Source organism: Centroberyx gerrardi, chromosome 10 (genome assembly GCF_048128805.1).
Source record: "Centroberyx gerrardi isolate f3 chromosome 10, fCenGer3.hap1.cur.20231027, whole genome shotgun sequence".
In the NCBI taxonomy this organism is placed as follows: Eukaryota; Metazoa; Chordata; class Actinopteri; order Beryciformes; family Berycidae; genus Centroberyx; species Centroberyx gerrardi.
In genome coordinates, this window is record NC_136006.1 from 24,188,865 (window position 1) to 24,203,950 (window position 15,086).

A 15,086-nucleotide genomic window follows, 5' to 3' on the forward strand; every position below is an offset into this window, starting at 1 on the left:
CAGCCTCCCCGAGGGAAAGCCAGCTGTTGCTGGCACACGGGACGTGATGTCGTCCTTGTACTTCCTCTGCAAAAGTGACTGCACTGCCGCTGGCCAGCACTGTTGTTGGAGGCCCCCTGTCTCCCCCGGAGAGGGAGCAGCGCCCTCTGCTGCCTAGAAAGATGAAAAAGCTTACAGCACCTGGTATTCCCAGGCGGTCTCCCATCCAAGTACTAACCAGGCCCGACCCTGCTTAGCTTCCGAGATCGGACGAGATCGGGCGTGTTCAGAGTGGTACGGCCGTAAGCAATTGAGGCGGCGGCAGGGAGGCCTTTTATACACGGCTTAGCCTGTGCCTACTGCAGGGCCCTTTGAAAACCGGCCACCAAATGGGCCTATTTCTCTGCCCTCTATTATCATTGACGCCCTCAGCCGTTGTGCTCACCGGGAGCAAGGCCGCAGTCTTTTCTCTCCCCTACATTTGCGCTGTTCAGCGACGGCAGGGACACAAATGCATGCTGTGATAAGTTTGCAGCCTCCCCGAGGGAAAGCCAGCTGTTGCTGGCACACGGGACGTGATGTCGTCCTTGTACTTCCTCTGCAAAAGTGACTGCACTGCCGCTGGCCAGCACTGTTGTTGGAGGCCCCCTGTCTCCCCCGGAGAGGGAGCAGCGCCCTCTGCTGCCTAGAAAGATGAAAAAGCTTACAGCACCTGGTATTCCCAGGCGGTCTCCCATCCAAGTACTAACCAGGCCCGACCCTGCTTAGCTTCCGAGATCGGACGAGATCGGGCGTGTTCAGAGTGGTACGGCCGTAAGCAATTGAGGCGGCGGCAGGGAGGCCTTTTATACACGGCTTAGCCTGTGCCTACTGCAGGGCCCTTTGAAAACCGGCCACCAAATGGGCCTATTTCTCTGCCCTCTATTATCATTGACGCCCTCAGCCGTTGTGCTCACCGGGAGCAAGGCCGCAGTCTTTTCTCTCCCCTACATTTGCGCTGTTCAGCGACGGCAGGGACACAAATGCATGCTGTGATAAGTTTGCAGCCTCCCCGAGGGAAAGCCAGCTGTTGCTGGCACACGGGACGTGATGTCGTCCTTGTACTTCCTCTGCAAAAGTGACTGCACTGCCGCTGGCCAGCACTGTTGTTGGAGGCCCCCTGTCTCCCCCGGAGAGGGAGCAGCGCCCTCTGCTGCCTAGAAAGATGAAAAAGCTTACAGCACCTGGTATTCCCAGGCGGTCACCCATCCAAGTACTAACCAGGCCCGACCCTGCTTAGCTTCCGAGATCGGACGAGATCGGGCGTGTTCAGAGTGGTATGGCCGTAAGCAATTGAGGCGGCGGCAGGGAGGCCTTTTATACACGGCTTAGCCTGTGCCTACTGCAGGGCCCTTTGAAAACCGGCCACCAAATGGGCCTATTTCTCTGCCCTCTATTATCATTGACGCCCTCAGCCGTTGTGCTCACCGGGAGCAAGGCCGCAGTCTTTTCTCTCCCCTACATTTGCGCTGTTCAGCGACGGCAGGGACACAAATGCATGCTGTGATAAGTTTGCAGCCTCCCCGAGGGAAAGCCAGCTGTTGCTGGCACACGGGACGTGATGTCGTCCTTGTACTTCCTCTGCAAAAGTGACTGCACTGCCGCTGGCCAGCACTGTTGTTGGAGGCCCCCTGTCTCCCCCGGAGAGGGAGCAGCGCCCTCTGCTGCCTAGAAAGATGAAAAAGCTTACAGCACCTGGTATTCCCAGGCGGTCTCCCATCCAAGTACTAACCAGGCCCGACCCTGCTTAGCTTCCGAGATCAGACGAGATCGGGCGCGTTCAGAGTGGTATGGCCGTAAGCAATTGAGGCGGCGGCAGGGAGGCCTTTTATACACGGCTTAGCCTGTGCCTACTGCAGGGCCCTTTGAAAACCGGCCACCAAATGGGCCTATTTCTCTGCCCTCTATTATCATTGACGCCCTCAGCCGTTGTGCTCACCGGGAGCAAGGCCGCAGTCTTTTCTCTCCCCTACATTTGCGCTGTTCAGCGACGGCAGGGACACAAATGCATGCTGTGATAAGTTTGCAGCCTCCCCGAGGGAAAGCCAGCTGTTGCTGGCACACGGGACGTGATGTCGTCCTTGTACTTCCTCTGCAAAAGTGACTGCACTGCCGCTGGCCAGCACTGTTGTTGGAGGCCCCCTGTCTCCCCCGGAGAGGGAGCAGCGCCCTCTGCTGCCTAGAAAGATGAAAAAGCTTACAGCACCTGGTATTCCCAGGCGGTCTCCCATCCAAGTACTAACCAGGCCCGACCCTGCTTAGCTTCCGAGATCGGACGAGATCGGGCGCGTTCAGAGTGGTACGGCCGTAAGCAATTGAGGCGGCGGCAGGGAGGCCTTTTATACACGGCTTAGCCTGTGCCTACTGCAGGGCCCTTTGAAAACCGGCCACCAAATGGGCCTATTTCTCTGCCCTCTATTATCATTGACGCCCTCAGCCGTTGTGCTCACCGGGAGCAAGGCCGCAGTCTTTTCTCTCCCCTACATTTGCGCTGTTCAGCGACGGCAGGGACACAAATGCATGCTGTGATAAGTTTGCAGCCTCCCCGAGGGAAAGCCAGCTGTTGCTGGCACACGGGACGTGATGTCGTCCTTGTACTTCCTCTGCAAAAGTGACTGCACTGCCGCTGGCCAGCACTGTTGTTGGAGGCCCCCTGTCTCCCCCGGAGAGGGAGCAGCGCCCTCTGCTGCCTAGAAAGATGAAAAAGCTTACAGCACCTGGTATTCCCAGGCGGTCTCCCATCCAAGTACTAACCAGGCCCGACCCTGCTTAGCTTCCGAGATCGGACGAGATCGGGCGCGTTCAGAGTGGTACGGCCGTAAGCAATTGAGGCGGCGGCAGGGAGGCCTTTTATACACGGCTTAGCCTGTGCCTACTGCAGGGCCCTTTGAAAACCGGCCACCAAATGGGCCTATTTCTCTGCCCTCTATTATCATTGACGCCCTCAGCCGTTGTGCTCACCGGGAGCAAGGCCGCAGTCTTTTCTCTCCCCTACATTTGCGCTGTTCAGCGACGGCAGGGACACAAATGCATGCTGTGATAAGTTTGCAGCCTCCCCGAGGGAAAGCCAGCTGTTGCTGGCACACGGGACGTGATGTCGTCCTTGTACTTCCTCTGCAAAAGTGACTGCACTGCCGCTGGCCAGCACTGTTGTTGGAGGCCCCCTGTCTCCCCCGGAGAGGGAGCAGCGCCCTCTGCTGCCTAGAAAGATGAAAAAGCTTACAGCACCTGGTATTCCCAGGCGGTCTCCCATCCAAGTACTAACCAGGCCCGACCCTGCTTAGCTTCCGAGATCGGACGAGATCGGGCGTGTTCAGAGTGGTACGGCCGTAAGCAATTGAGGCGGCGGCAGGGAGGCCTTTTATACACGGCTTAGCCTGTGCCTACTGCAGGGCCCTTTGAAAACCGGCCACCAAATGGGCCTATTTCTCTGCCCTCTATTATCATTGACGCCCTCAGCCGTTGTGCTCACCGGGAGCAAGGCCGCAGTCTTTTCTCTCCCCTACATTTGCGCTGTTCAGCGACGGCAGGGACACAAATGCATGCTGTGATAAGTTTGCAGCCTCCCCGAGGGAAAGCCAGCTGTTGCTGGCACACGGGACGTGATGTCGTCCTTGTACTTCCTCTGCAAAAGTGACTGCACTGCCGCTGGCCAGCACTGTTGTTGGAGGCCCCCTGTCTCCCCCGGAGAGGGAGCAGCGCCCTCTGCTGCCTAGAAAGATGAAAAAGCTTACAGCACCTGGTATTCCCAGGCGGTCTCCCATCCAAGTACTAACCAGGCCCGACCCTGCTTAGCTTCCGAGATCGGACGAGATCGGGCGTGTTCAGAGTGGTACGGCCGTAAGCAATTGAGGCGGCGGCAGGGAGGCCTTTTATACACGGCTTAGCCTGTGCCTACTGCAGGGCCCTTTGAAAACCGGCCACCAAATGGGCCTATTTCTCTGCCCTCTATTATCATTGACGCCCTCAGCCGTTGTGCTCACCGGGAGCAAGGCCGCAGTCTTTTCTCTCCCCTACATTTGCGCTGTTCAGCGACGGCAGGGACACAAATGCATGCTGTGATAAGTTTGCAGCCTCCCCGAGGGAAAGCCAGCTGTTGCTGGCACACGGGACGTGATGTCGTCCTTGTACTTCCTCTGCAAAAGTGACTGCACTGCCGCTGGCCAGCACTGTTGTTGGAGGCCCCCTGTCTCCCCCGGAGAGGGAGCAGCGCCCTCTGCTGCCTAGAAAGATGAAAAAGCTTACAGCACCTGGTATTCCCAGGCGGTCTCCCATCCAAGTACTAACCAGGCCCGACCCTGCTTAGCTTCCGAGATCGGACGAGATCGGGCGCGTTCAGAGTGGTACGGCCGTAAGCAATTGAGGCGGCGGCAGGGAGGCCTTTTATACACGGCTTAGCCTGTGCCTACTGCAGGGCCCTTTGAAAACCGGCCACCAAATGGGCCTATTTCTCTGCCCTCTATTATCATTGACGCCCTCAGCCGTTGTGCTCACCGGGAGCAAGGCCGCAGTCTTTTCTCTCCCCTACATTTGCGCTGTTCAGCGACGGCAGGGACACAAATGCATGCTGTGATAAGTTTGCAGCCTCCCCGAGGGAAAGCCAGCTGTTGCTGGCACACGGGACGTGATGTCGTCCTTGTACTTCCTCTGCAAAAGTGACTGCACTGCCGCTGGCCAGCACTGTTGTTGGAGGCCCCCTGTCTCCCCCGGAGAGGGAGCAGCGCCCTCTGCTGCCTAGAAAGATGAAAAAGCTTACAGCACCTGGTATTCCCAGGCGGTCTCCCATCCAAGTACTAACCAGGCCCGACCCTGCTTAGCTTCCGAGATCGGACGAGATCGGGCGTGTTCAGAGTGGTACGGCCGTAAGCAATTGAGGCGGCGGCAGGGAGGCCTTTTATACACGGCTTAGCCTGTGCCTACTGCAGGGCCCTTTGAAAACCGGCCACCAAATGGGCCTATTTCTCTGCCCTCTATTATCATTGACGCCCTCAGCCGTTGTGCTCACCGGGAGCAAGGCCGCAGTCTTTTCTCTCCCCTACATTTGCGCTGTTCAGCGACGGCAGGGACACAAATGCATGCTGTGATAAGTTTGCAGCCTCCCCGAGGGAAAGCCAGCTGTTGCTGGCACACGGGACGTGATGTCGTCCTTGTACTTCCTCTGCAAAAGTGACTGCACTGCCGCTGGCCAGCACTGTTGTTGGAGGCCCCCTGTCTCCCCCGGAGAGGGAGCAGCGCCCTCTGCTGCCTAGAAAGATGAAAAAGCTTACAGCACCTGGTATTCCCAGGCGGTCTCCCATCCAAGTACTAACCAGGCCCGACCCTGCTTAGCTTCCGAGATCGGACGAGATCGGGCGTGTTCAGAGTGGTACGGCCGTAAGCAATTGAGGCGGCGGCAGGGAGGCCTTTTATACACGGCTTAGCCTGTGCCTACTGCAGGGCCCTTTGAAAACCGGCCACCAAATGGGCCTATTTCTCTGCCCTCTATTATCATTGACGCCCTCAGCCGTTGTGCTCACCGGGAGCAAGGCCGCAGTCTTTTCTCTCCCCTACATTTGCGCTGTTCAGCGACGGCAGGGACACAAATGCATGCTGTGATAAGTTTGCAGCCTCCCCGAGGGAAAGCCAGCTGTTGCTGGCACACGGGACGTGATGTCGTCCTTGTACTTCCTCTGCAAAAGTGACTGCACTGCCGCTGGCCAGCACTGTTGTTGGAGGCCCCCTGTCTCCCCCGGAGAGGGAGCAGCGCCCTCTGCTGCCTAGAAAGATGAAAAAGCTTACAGCACCTGGTATTCCCAGGCGGTCTCCCATCCAAGTACTAACCAGGCCCGACCCTGCTTAGCTTCCGAGATCGGACGAGATCGGGCGTGTTCAGAGTGGTATGGCCGTAAGCAATTGAGGCGGCGGCAGGGAGGCCTTTTATACACGGCTTAGCCTGTGCCTACTGCAGGGCCCTTTGAAAACCGGCCACCAAATGGGCCTATTTCTCTGCCCTCTATTATCATTGACGCCCTCAGCCGTTGTGCTCACCGGGAGCAAGGCCGCAGTCTTTTCTCTCCCCTACATTTGCGCTGTTCAGCGACGGCAGGGACACAAATGCATGCTGTGATAAGTTTCCAGCCTCCCCGAGGGAAAGCCAGCTGTTGCTGGCACACGGGACGTGATGTCGTCCTTGTACTTCCTCTGCAAAAGTGACTGCACTGCCGCTGGCCAGCACTGTTGTTGGAGGCCCCCTGTCTCCCCCGGAGAGGGAGCAGCGCCCTCTGCTGCCTAGAAAGATGAAAAAGCTTACAGCACCTGGTATTCCCAGGCGGTCTCCCATCCAAGTACTAACCAGGCCCGACCCTGCTTAGCTTCCGAGATCGGACGAGATCGGGCGTGTTCAGAGTGGTATGGCCGTAAGCAATTGAGGCGGCGGCAGGGAGGCCTTTTATACACGGCTTAGCCTGTGCCTACTGCAGGGCCCTTTGAAAACCGGCCACCAAATGGGCCTATTTCTCTGCCCTCTATTATCATTGACGCCCTCAGCCGTTGTGCTCACCGGGAGCAAGGCCGCAGTCTTTTCTCTCCCCTACATTTGCGCTGTTCAGCGACGGCAGGGACACAAATGCATGCTGTGATAAGTTTGCAGCCTCCCCGAGGGAAAGCCAGCTGTTGCTGGCACACGGGACGTGATGTCGTCCTTGTACTTCCTCTGCAAAAGTGACTGCACTGCCGCTGGCCAGCACTGTTGTTGGAGGCCCCCTGTCTCCCCCGGAGAGGGAGCAGCGCCCTCTGCTGCCTAGAAAGATGAAAAAGCTTACAGCACCTGGTATTCCCAGGCGGTCTCCCATCCAAGTACTAACCAGGCCCGACCCTGCTTAGCTTCCGAGATCGGACGAGATCGGGCGCGTTCAGAGTGGTACGGCCGTAAGCAATTGAGGCGGCGGCAGGGAGGCCTTTTATACACGGCTTAGCCTGTGCCTACTGCAGGGCCCTTTGAAAACCGGCCACCAAATGGGCCTATTTCTCTGCCCTCTATTATCATTGACGCCCTCAGCCGTTGTGCTCACCGGGAGCAAGGCCGCAGTCTTTTCTCTCCCCTACATTTGCGCTGTTCAGCGACGGCAGGGACACAAATGCATGCTGTGATAAGTTTGCAGCCTCCCCGAGGGAAAGCCAGCTGTTGCTGGCACACGGGACGTGATGTCGTCCTTGTACTTCCTCTGCAAAAGTGACTGCACTGCCGCTGGCCAGCACTGTTGTTGGAGGCCCCCTGTCTCCCCCGGAGAGGGAGCAGCGCCCTCTGCTGCCTAGAAAGATGAAAAAGCTTACAGCACCTGGTATTCCCAGGCGGTCTCCCATCCAAGTACTAACCAGGCCCGACCCTGCTTAGCTTCCGAGATCGGACGAGATCGGGCGTGTTCAGAGTGGTATGGCCGTAAGCAATTGAGGCGGCGGCGGCAGGGAGGCCTTTTATACACGGCTTAGCCTGTGCCTACTGCAGGGCCCTTTGAAAACCGGCCACCAAATGGGCCTATTTCTCTGCCCTCTATTATCATTGACGCCCTCAGCCGTTGTGCTCACCGGGAGCAAGGCCGCAGTCTTTTCTCTCCCCTACATTTGCGCTGTTCAGCGACGGCAGGGACACAAATGCATGCTGTGATAAGTTTGCAGCCTCCCCGAGGGAAAGCCAGCTGTTGCTGGCACACGGGACGTGATGTCGTCCTTGTACTTCCTCTGCAAAAGTGACTGCACTGCCGCTGGCCAGCACTGTTGTTGGAGGCCCCCTGTCTCCCCCGGAGAGGGAGCAGCGCCCTCTGCTGCCTAGAAAGATGAAAAAGCTTACAGCACCTGGTATTCCCAGGCGGTCTCCCATCCAAGTACTAACCAGGCCCGACCCTGCTTAGCTTCCGAGATCGGACGAGATCGGGCGTGTTCAGAGTGGTATGGCCGTAAGCAATTGAGGCGGCGGCGGCAGGGAGGCCTTTTATACACGGCTTAGCCTGTGCCTACTGCAGGGCCCTTTGAAAACCGGCCACCAAATGGGCCTATTTCTCTGCCCTCTATTATCATTGACGCCCTCAGCCGTTGTGCTCACCGGGAGCAAGGCCGCAGTCTTTTCTCTCCCCTACATTTGCGCTGTTCAGCGACGGCAGGGACACAAATGCATGCTGTGATAAGTTTGCAGCCTCCCCGAGGGAAAGCCAGCTGTTGCTGGCACACGGGACGTGATGTCGTCCTTGTACTTCCTCTGCAAAAGTGACTGCACTGCCGCTGGCCAGCACTGTTGTTGGAGGCCCCCTGTCTCCCCCGGAGAGGGAGCAGCGCCCTCTGCTGCCTAGAAAGATGAAAAAGCTTACAGCACCTGGTATTCCCAGGCGGTCTCCCATCCAAGTACTAACCAGGCCCGACCGTGCTTAGCTTCCGAGATCGGACGAGATCGGGCGTGTTCAGAGTGGTATGGCCGTAAGCAATTGAGGCGGCGGCAGGGAGGCCTTTTATACACGGCTTAGCCTGTGCCTACTGCAGGGCCCTTTGAAAACCGGCCACCAAATGGGCCTATTTCTCTGCCCTCTATTATCATTGACGCCCTCAGCCGTTGTGCTCACCGGGAGCAAGGCCGCAGTCTTTTCTCTCCCCTACATTTGCGCTGTTCAGCGACGGCAGGGACACAAATGCATGCTGTGATAAGTTTCCAGCCTCCCCGAGGGAAAGCCAGCTGTTGCTGGCACACGGGACGTGATGTCGTCCTTGTACTTCCTCTGCAAAAGTGACTGCACTGCCGCTGGCCAGCACTGTTGTTGGAGGCCCCCTGTCTCCCCCGGAGAGGGAGCAGCGCCCTCTGCTGCCTAGAAAGATGAAAAAGCTTACAGCACCTGGTATTCCCAGGCGGTCTCCCATCCAAGTACTAACCAGGCCCGACCCTGCTTAGCTTCCGAGATCGGACGAGATCGGGCGTGTTCAGAGTGGTATGGCCGTAAGCAATTGAGGCGGCGGCAGGGAGGCCTTTTATACACGGCTTAGCCTGTGCCTACTGCAGGGCCCTTTGAAAACCGGCCACCAAATGGGCCTATTTCTCTGCCCTCTATTATCATTGACGCCCTCAGCCGTTGTGCTCACCGGGAGCAAGGCCGCAGTCTTTTCTCTCCCCTACATTTGCGCTGTTCAGCGACGGCAGGGACACAAATGCATGCTGTGATAAGTTTCCAGCCTCCCCGAGGGAAAGCCAGCTGTTGCTGGCACACGGGACGTGATGTCGTCCTTGTACTTCCTCTGCAAAAGTGACTGCACTGCCGCTGGCCAGCACTGTTGTTGGAGGCCCCCTGTCTCCCCCGGAGAGGGAGCAGCGCCCTCTGCTGCCTAGAAAGATGAAAAAGCTTACAGCACCTGGTATTCCCAGGCGGTCTCCCATCCAAGTACTAACCAGGCCCGACCCTGCTTAGCTTCCGAGATCGGACGAGATCGGGCGTGTTCAGAGTGGTATGGCCGTAAGCAATTGAGGCGGCGGCAGGGAGGCCTTTTATACACGGCTTAGCCTGTGCCTACTGCAGGGCCCTTTGAAAACCGGCCACCAAATGGGCCTATTTCTCTGCCCTCTATTATCATTGACGCCCTCAGCCGTTGTGCTCACCGGGAGCAAGGCCGCAGTCTTTTCTCTCCCCTACATTTGCGCTGTTCAGCGACGGCAGGGACACAAATGCATGCTGTGATAAGTTTGCAGCCTCCCCGAGGGAAAGCCAGCTGTTGCTGGCACACGGGACGTGATGTCGTCCTTGTACTTCCTCTGCAAAAGTGACTGCACTGCCGCTGGCCAGCACTGTTGTTGGAGGCCCCCTGTCTCCCCCGGAGAGGGAGCAGCGCCCTCTGCTGCCTAGAAAGATGAAAAAGCTTACAGCACCTGGTATTCCCAGGCGGTCTCCCATCCAAGTACTAACCAGGCCCGACCCTGCTTAGCTTCCGAGATCGGACGAGATCGGGCGCGTTCAGAGTGGTACGGCCGTAAGCAATTGAGGCGGCGGCAGGGAGGCCTTTTATACACGGCTTAGCCTGTGCCTACTGCAGGGCCCTTTGAAAACCGGCCACCAAATGGGCCTATTTCTCTGCCCTCTATTATCATTGACGCCCTCAGCCGTTGTGCTCACCGGGAGCAAGGCCGCAGTCTTTTCTCTCCCCTACATTTGCGCTGTTCAGCGACGGCAGGGACACAAATGCATGCTGTGATAAGTTTGCAGCCTCCCCGAGGGAAAGCCAGCTGTTGCTGGCACACGGGACGTGATGTCGTCCTTGTACTTCCTCTGCAAAAGTGACTGCACTGCCGCTGGCCAGCACTGTTGTTGGAGGCCCCCTGTCTCCCCCGGAGAGGGAGCAGCGCCCTCTGCTGCCTAGAAAGATGAAAAAGCTTACAGCACCTGGTATTCCCAGGCGGTCTCCCATCCAAGTACTAACCAGGCCCGACCCTGCTTAGCTTCCGAGATCGGACGAGATCGGGCGTGTTCAGAGTGGTATGGCCGTAAGCAATTGAGGCGGCGGCGGCAGGGAGGCCTTTTATACACGGCTTAGCCTGTGCCTACTGCAGGGCCCTTTGAAAACCGGCCACCAAATGGGCCTATTTCTCTGCCCTCTATTATCATTGACGCCCTCAGCCGTTGTGCTCACCGGGAGCAAGGCCGCAGTCTTTTCTCTCCCCTACATTTGCGCTGTTCAGCGACGGCAGGGACACAAATGCATGCTGTGATAAGTTTGCAGCCTCCCCGAGGGAAAGCCAGCTGTTGCTGGCACACGGGACGTGATGTCGTCCTTGTACTTCCTCTGCAAAAGTGACTGCACTGCCGCTGGCCAGCACTGTTGTTGGAGGCCCCCTGTCTCCCCCGGAGAGGGAGCAGCGCCCTCTGCTGCCTAGAAAGATGAAAAAGCTTACAGCACCTGGTATTCCCAGGCGGTCTCCCATCCAAGTACTAACCAGGCCCGACCCTGCTTAGCTTCCGAGATCGGACGAGATCGGGCGTGTTCAGAGTGGTATGGCCGTAAGCAATTGAGGCGGCGGCGGCAGGGAGGCCTTTTATACACGGCTTAGCCTGTGCCTACTGCAGGGCCCTTTGAAAACCGGCCACCAAATGGGCCTATTTCTCTGCCCTCTATTATCATTGACGCCCTCAGCCGTTGTGCTCACCGGGAGCAAGGCCGCAGTCTTTTCTCTCCCCTACATTTGCGCTGTTCAGCGACGGCAGGGACACAAATGCATGCTGTGATAAGTTTGCAGCCTCCCCGAGGGAAAGCCAGCTGTTGCTGGCACACGGGACGTGATGTCGTCCTTGTACTTCCTCTGCAAAAGTGACTGCACTGCCGCTGGCCAGCACTGTTGTTGGAGGCCCCCTGTCTCCCCCGGAGAGGGAGCAGCGCCCTCTGCTGCCTAGAAAGATGAAAAAGCTTACAGCACCTGGTATTCCCAGGCGGTCTCCCATCCAAGTACTAACCAGGCCCGACCGTGCTTAGCTTCCGAGATCGGACGAGATCGGGCGTGTTCAGAGTGGTATGGCCGTAAGCAATTGAGGCGGCGGCAGGGAGGCCTTTTATACACGGCTTAGCCTGTGCCTACTGCAGGGCCCTTTGAAAACCGGCCACCAAATGGGCCTATTTCTCTGCCCTCTATTATCATTGACGCCCTCAGCCGTTGTGCTCACCGGGAGCAAGGCCGCAGTCTTTTCTCTCCCCTACATTTGCGCTGTTCAGCGACGGCAGGGACACAAATGCATGCTGTGATAAGTTTCCAGCCTCCCCGAGGGAAAGCCAGCTGTTGCTGGCACACGGGACGTGATGTCGTCCTTGTACTTCCTCTGCAAAAGTGACTGCACTGCCGCTGGCCAGCACTGTTGTTGGAGGCCCCCTGTCTCCCCCGGAGAGGGAGCAGCGCCCTCTGCTGCCTAGAAAGATGAAAAAGCTTACAGCACCTGGTATTCCCAGGCGGTCTCCCATCCAAGTACTAACCAGGCCCGACCCTGCTTAGCTTCCGAGATCGGACGAGATCGGGCGTGTTCAGAGTGGTATGGCCGTAAGCAATTGAGGCGGCGGCAGGGAGGCCTTTTATACACGGCTTAGCCTGTGCCTACTGCAGGGCCCTTTGAAAACCGGCCACCAAATGGGCCTATTTCTCTGCCCTCTATTATCATTGACGCCCTCAGCCGTTGTGCTCACCGGGAGCAAGGCCGCAGTCTTTTCTCTCCCCTACATTTGCGCTGTTCAGCGACGGCAGGGACACAAATGCATGCTGTGATAAGTTTGCAGCCTCCCCGAGGGAAAGCCAGCTGTTGCTGGCACACGGGACGTGATGTCGTCCTTGTACTTCCTCTGCAAAAGTGACTGCACTGCCGCTGGCCAGCACTGTTGTTGGAGGCCCCCTGTCTCCCCCGGAGAGGGAGCAGCGCCCTCTGCTGCCTAGAAAGATGAAAAAGCTTACAGCACCTGGTATTCCCAGGCGGTCTCCCATCCAAGTACTAACCAGGCCCGACCCTGCTTAGCTTCCGAGATCGGACGAGATCGGGCGTGTTCAGAGTGGTATGGCCGTAAGCAATTGAGGCGGCGGCAGGGAGGCCTTTTATACACGGCTTAGCCTGTGCCTACTGCAGGGCCTTTTGAAAACCGGCCACCAAATGGGCCTATTTCTCTGCCCTCTATTATCATTGACGCCCTCAGCCGTTGTGCTCACCGGGAGCAAGGCCGCAGTCTTTTCTCTCCCCTACATTTGCGCTGTTCAGCGACGGCAGGGACACAAATGCATGCTGTGATAAGTTTGCAGCCTCCCCGAGGGAAAGCCAGCTGTTGCTGGCACACGGGACGTGATGTCGTCCTTGTACTTCCTCTGCAAAAGTGACTGCACTGCCGCTGGCCAGCACTGTTGTTGGAGGCCCCCTGTCTCCCCCGGAGAGGGAGCAGCGCCCTCTGCTGCCTAGAAAGATGAAAAAGCTTACAGCACCTGGTATTCCCAGGCGGTCTCCCATCCAAGTACTAACCAGGCCCGACCCTGCTTAGCTTCCGAGATCGGACGAGATCGGGCGTGTTCAGAGTGGTATGGCCGTAAGCAATTGAGGCGGCGGCAGGGAGGCCTTTTATACACGGCTTAGCCTGTGCCTACTGCAGGGCCCTTTGAAAACCGGCCACCAAATGGGCCTATTTCTCTGCCCTCTATTATCATTGACGCCCTCAGCCGTTGTGCTCACCGGGAGCAAGGCCGCAGTCTTTTCTCTCCCCTACATTTGCGCTGTTCAGCGACGGCAGGGACACAAATGCATGCTGTGATAAGTTTGCAGCCTCCCCGAGGGAAAGCCAGCTGTTGCTGGCACACGGGACGTGATGTCGTCCTTGTACTTCCTCTGCAAAAGTGACTGCACTGCCGCTGGCCAGCACTGTTGTTGGAGGCCCCCTGTCTCCCCCGGAGAGGGAGCAGCGCCCTCTGCTGCCTAGAAAGATGAAAAAGCTTACAGCACCTGGTATTCCCAGGCGGTCTCCCATCCAAGTACTAACCAGGCCCGACCCTGCTTAGCTTCCGAGATCGGACGAGATCGGGCGTGTTCAGAGTGGTATGGCCGTAAGCAATTGAGGCGGCGGCAGGGAGGCCTTTTATACACGGCTTAGCCTGTGCCTACTGCAGGGCCCTTTGAAAACCGGCCACCAAATGGGCCTATTTCTCTGCCCTCTATTATCATTGACGCCCTCAGCCGTTGTGCTCACCGGGAGCAAGGCCGCAGTCTTTTCTCTCCCCTACATTTGCGCTGTTCAGCGACGGCAGGGACACAAATGCATGCTGTGATAAGTTTGCAGCCTCCCCGAGGGAAAGCCAGCTGTTGCTGGCACACGGGACGTGATGTCGTCCTTGTACTTCCTCTGCAAAAGTGACTGCACTGCCGCTGGCCAGCACTGTTGTTGGAGGCCCCCTGTCTCCCCCGGAGAGGGAGCAGCGCCCTCTGCTGCCTAGAAAGATGAAAAAGCTTACAGCACCTGGTATTCCCAGGCGGTATCCCATCCAAGTACTAACCAGGCCCGACCCTGCTTAGCTTCCGAGATCGGACGAGATCGGGCGTGTTCAGAGTGGTATGGCCGTAAGCAATTGAGGCGGCGGCAGGGAGGCCTTTTATACACGGCTTAGCCTGTGCCTACTGCAGGGCCCTTTGAAAACCGGCCACCAAATGGGCCTATTTCTCTGCCCTCTATTATCATTGACGCCCTCAGCCGTTGTGCTCACCGGGAGCAAGGCCGCAGTCTTTTCTCTCCCCTACATTTGCGCTGTTCAGCGACGGCAGGGACACAAATGCATGCTGTGATAAGTTTGCAGCCTCCCCGAGGGAAAGCCAGCTGTTGCTGGCACACGGGACGTGATGTCGTCCTTGTACTTCCTCTGCAAAAGTGACTGCACTGCCGCTGGCCAGCACTGTTGTTGGAGGCCCCCTGTCTCCCCCGGAGAGGGAGCAGCGCCCTCTGCTGCCTAGAAAGATGAAGAAGCTTACAGCACCTGGTATTCCCAGGCGGTCTCCCATCCAAGTACTAACCAGGCCCGACCCTGCTTAGCTTCCGAGATCGGACGAGATCGGGCGTGTTCAGAGTGGTATGGCCGTAAGCAATTGAGGCAGCGGCGGCAGGGAGGCCTTTTATACACGGCTTAGCCTGTGCCTACTGCAGGGCCCTTTGAAAACCGGCCACCAAATGGGCCTATTTCTCTGCCCTCTATTATCATTGACGCCCTCAGCCGTTGTGCTCACCGGGAGCAAGGCCGCAGTCTTTTCTCTCCCCTACATTTGCGCTGTTCAGCGACGGCAGGGACACAAATGCATGCTGTGATAAGTTTGCAGCCTCCCCGAGGGAAAGCCAGCTGTTGCTGGCACACGGGACGTGATGTCGTCCTTGTACTTCCTCTGCAAAAGTGACTGCACTGCCGCTGGCCAGCATTGTTGTTGGAGGCCCCCTGTCTCCCCCGGAGAGGGAGCAGCGCCCTCTGCTGCCTAGAAAGATGAAAAAGCTTACAGCACCTGGTATTCCCAGGCGGTCTCCCATCCAAGTACTAACCAGGCCCGACCCTGCTTAGCTTCCGAGATCGGACG

At 57.7% G+C, this 15,086-nt stretch overlaps 30 non-coding genes across 30 annotated transcripts in view; all 30 read right to left on the reverse strand.

The window, feature by feature from the left end:
* Positions 1-168: 168 nt before the first annotated feature.
* On the reverse strand, positions 169-287 carry LOC144540977 (5S ribosomal RNA). The gene has a single exon (XR_013506193.1). It is a non-coding gene; the product is annotated as a 5S ribosomal RNA (ribosomal RNA).
* Positions 288-679: 392 nt separating this feature from the next.
* On the reverse strand, positions 680-798 carry LOC144540979 (5S ribosomal RNA). The gene has a single exon (XR_013506195.1). It is a non-coding gene; the product is annotated as a 5S ribosomal RNA (ribosomal RNA).
* Positions 799-1,190: 392 nt separating this feature from the next.
* Positions 1,191-1,309, reverse strand: LOC144541410 (5S ribosomal RNA). Its single transcript, XR_013506526.1, has one exon. It is a non-coding gene; the product is annotated as a 5S ribosomal RNA (ribosomal RNA).
* A 392-nt stretch (positions 1,310-1,701) lies between these two features.
* Positions 1,702-1,820, reverse strand: LOC144540830 (5S ribosomal RNA). The gene has a single exon (XR_013506048.1). It is a non-coding gene; the product is annotated as a 5S ribosomal RNA (ribosomal RNA).
* A 392-nt stretch (positions 1,821-2,212) lies between these two features.
* Positions 2,213-2,331, reverse strand: LOC144540905 (5S ribosomal RNA). Its single transcript, XR_013506123.1, has one exon. It is a non-coding gene; the product is annotated as a 5S ribosomal RNA (ribosomal RNA).
* A 392-nt stretch (positions 2,332-2,723) lies between these two features.
* On the reverse strand, positions 2,724-2,842 carry LOC144540906 (5S ribosomal RNA). Its single transcript, XR_013506124.1, has one exon. It is a non-coding gene; the product is annotated as a 5S ribosomal RNA (ribosomal RNA).
* Positions 2,843-3,234: 392 nt separating this feature from the next.
* LOC144540980 (5S ribosomal RNA) lies at positions 3,235-3,353 on the reverse strand. The gene has a single exon (XR_013506196.1). It is a non-coding gene; the product is annotated as a 5S ribosomal RNA (ribosomal RNA).
* A 392-nt stretch (positions 3,354-3,745) lies between these two features.
* Positions 3,746-3,864, reverse strand: LOC144540981 (5S ribosomal RNA). The gene has a single exon (XR_013506197.1). It is a non-coding gene; the product is annotated as a 5S ribosomal RNA (ribosomal RNA).
* Positions 3,865-4,256: 392 nt separating this feature from the next.
* LOC144540907 (5S ribosomal RNA) lies at positions 4,257-4,375 on the reverse strand. Its single transcript, XR_013506125.1, has one exon. It is a non-coding gene; the product is annotated as a 5S ribosomal RNA (ribosomal RNA).
* Positions 4,376-4,767: 392 nt separating this feature from the next.
* Positions 4,768-4,886, reverse strand: LOC144540982 (5S ribosomal RNA). The gene has a single exon (XR_013506198.1). It is a non-coding gene; the product is annotated as a 5S ribosomal RNA (ribosomal RNA).
* Positions 4,887-5,278: 392 nt separating this feature from the next.
* LOC144540983 (5S ribosomal RNA) lies at positions 5,279-5,397 on the reverse strand. The gene has a single exon (XR_013506199.1). It is a non-coding gene; the product is annotated as a 5S ribosomal RNA (ribosomal RNA).
* Positions 5,398-5,789: 392 nt separating this feature from the next.
* LOC144540340 (5S ribosomal RNA) lies at positions 5,790-5,908 on the reverse strand. Its single transcript, XR_013505562.1, has one exon. It is a non-coding gene; the product is annotated as a 5S ribosomal RNA (ribosomal RNA).
* A 392-nt stretch (positions 5,909-6,300) lies between these two features.
* Positions 6,301-6,419, reverse strand: LOC144540341 (5S ribosomal RNA). The gene has a single exon (XR_013505563.1). It is a non-coding gene; the product is annotated as a 5S ribosomal RNA (ribosomal RNA).
* A 392-nt stretch (positions 6,420-6,811) lies between these two features.
* Positions 6,812-6,930, reverse strand: LOC144540908 (5S ribosomal RNA). Its single transcript, XR_013506126.1, has one exon. It is a non-coding gene; the product is annotated as a 5S ribosomal RNA (ribosomal RNA).
* Positions 6,931-7,322: 392 nt separating this feature from the next.
* Positions 7,323-7,441, reverse strand: LOC144540342 (5S ribosomal RNA). Its single transcript, XR_013505564.1, has one exon. It is a non-coding gene; the product is annotated as a 5S ribosomal RNA (ribosomal RNA).
* A 395-nt stretch (positions 7,442-7,836) lies between these two features.
* LOC144540343 (5S ribosomal RNA) lies at positions 7,837-7,955 on the reverse strand. Its single transcript, XR_013505565.1, has one exon. It is a non-coding gene; the product is annotated as a 5S ribosomal RNA (ribosomal RNA).
* Positions 7,956-8,350: 395 nt separating this feature from the next.
* LOC144541054 (5S ribosomal RNA) lies at positions 8,351-8,469 on the reverse strand. Its single transcript, XR_013506269.1, has one exon. It is a non-coding gene; the product is annotated as a 5S ribosomal RNA (ribosomal RNA).
* Positions 8,470-8,861: 392 nt separating this feature from the next.
* On the reverse strand, positions 8,862-8,980 carry LOC144540344 (5S ribosomal RNA). Its single transcript, XR_013505566.1, has one exon. It is a non-coding gene; the product is annotated as a 5S ribosomal RNA (ribosomal RNA).
* A 392-nt stretch (positions 8,981-9,372) lies between these two features.
* LOC144540345 (5S ribosomal RNA) lies at positions 9,373-9,491 on the reverse strand. The gene has a single exon (XR_013505567.1). It is a non-coding gene; the product is annotated as a 5S ribosomal RNA (ribosomal RNA).
* Positions 9,492-9,883: 392 nt separating this feature from the next.
* On the reverse strand, positions 9,884-10,002 carry LOC144540909 (5S ribosomal RNA). The gene has a single exon (XR_013506127.1). It is a non-coding gene; the product is annotated as a 5S ribosomal RNA (ribosomal RNA).
* Positions 10,003-10,394: 392 nt separating this feature from the next.
* LOC144540346 (5S ribosomal RNA) lies at positions 10,395-10,513 on the reverse strand. The gene has a single exon (XR_013505568.1). It is a non-coding gene; the product is annotated as a 5S ribosomal RNA (ribosomal RNA).
* Positions 10,514-10,908: 395 nt separating this feature from the next.
* LOC144540347 (5S ribosomal RNA) lies at positions 10,909-11,027 on the reverse strand. Its single transcript, XR_013505569.1, has one exon. It is a non-coding gene; the product is annotated as a 5S ribosomal RNA (ribosomal RNA).
* Positions 11,028-11,422: 395 nt separating this feature from the next.
* Positions 11,423-11,541, reverse strand: LOC144541055 (5S ribosomal RNA). Its single transcript, XR_013506270.1, has one exon. It is a non-coding gene; the product is annotated as a 5S ribosomal RNA (ribosomal RNA).
* A 392-nt stretch (positions 11,542-11,933) lies between these two features.
* LOC144540348 (5S ribosomal RNA) lies at positions 11,934-12,052 on the reverse strand. The gene has a single exon (XR_013505570.1). It is a non-coding gene; the product is annotated as a 5S ribosomal RNA (ribosomal RNA).
* Positions 12,053-12,444: 392 nt separating this feature from the next.
* LOC144540349 (5S ribosomal RNA) lies at positions 12,445-12,563 on the reverse strand. Its single transcript, XR_013505571.1, has one exon. It is a non-coding gene; the product is annotated as a 5S ribosomal RNA (ribosomal RNA).
* A 392-nt stretch (positions 12,564-12,955) lies between these two features.
* LOC144540351 (5S ribosomal RNA) lies at positions 12,956-13,074 on the reverse strand. Its single transcript, XR_013505573.1, has one exon. It is a non-coding gene; the product is annotated as a 5S ribosomal RNA (ribosomal RNA).
* A 392-nt stretch (positions 13,075-13,466) lies between these two features.
* Positions 13,467-13,585, reverse strand: LOC144540352 (5S ribosomal RNA). The gene has a single exon (XR_013505574.1). It is a non-coding gene; the product is annotated as a 5S ribosomal RNA (ribosomal RNA).
* Positions 13,586-13,977: 392 nt separating this feature from the next.
* LOC144540903 (5S ribosomal RNA) lies at positions 13,978-14,096 on the reverse strand. The gene has a single exon (XR_013506121.1). It is a non-coding gene; the product is annotated as a 5S ribosomal RNA (ribosomal RNA).
* A 392-nt stretch (positions 14,097-14,488) lies between these two features.
* LOC144540353 (5S ribosomal RNA) lies at positions 14,489-14,607 on the reverse strand. The gene has a single exon (XR_013505575.1). It is a non-coding gene; the product is annotated as a 5S ribosomal RNA (ribosomal RNA).
* A 395-nt stretch (positions 14,608-15,002) lies between these two features.
* The window catches only part of LOC144540354 (5S ribosomal RNA), a 119-nt gene continuing 35 nt past the window's right edge, over positions 15,003-15,086 (reverse strand). The window contains exon 1 of the ribosomal RNA XR_013505576.1: positions 15,003-15,086. This exon is cut by the window's right edge and continues 35 nt beyond it. This is a non-coding gene — a ribosomal RNA (5S ribosomal RNA).